The sequence below is a fragment of the Haplochromis burtoni genome, unplaced genomic scaffold (genome assembly GCF_018398535.1).
Source record: "Haplochromis burtoni strain Fernald_Lab_line unplaced genomic scaffold, NCSU_Asbu1 Contig_1365, whole genome shotgun sequence".
NCBI classification, from domain to species: Eukaryota; Metazoa; Chordata; class Actinopteri; order Cichliformes; family Cichlidae; genus Haplochromis; species Haplochromis burtoni.
In genome coordinates, this window is record NW_024583726.1 from 21,841 (window position 1) to 22,164 (window position 324).

A 324-nucleotide genomic window follows, 5' to 3' on the forward strand; every position below is an offset into this window, starting at 1 on the left:
AAAAAAAAAAGAATAGAAAAAAAAAGAAGGGGGACCAGAAGGTGTGCTAAACATTATGTCCAGAGGAAAGCTGATTCATCCATTGTCAAGTTTATACCATTCAAAGGTTTATGCATGTTTTTTTGAAAACTAAAATGCTATAAATGATATGTTCCAAGACTTAAAGAAAAATAGGCCAGGTTACCAGAAGGTGACTCACTTCACCAACATGCATATCATTAGGAAAATCAAGTTATTAAAATAAGAAACAAATGCAGCTAAGATCATTCGAGGTTCTGTGAACAGGTAAAATAGCATTTCATAATGTTTATGATTCAAAGACGT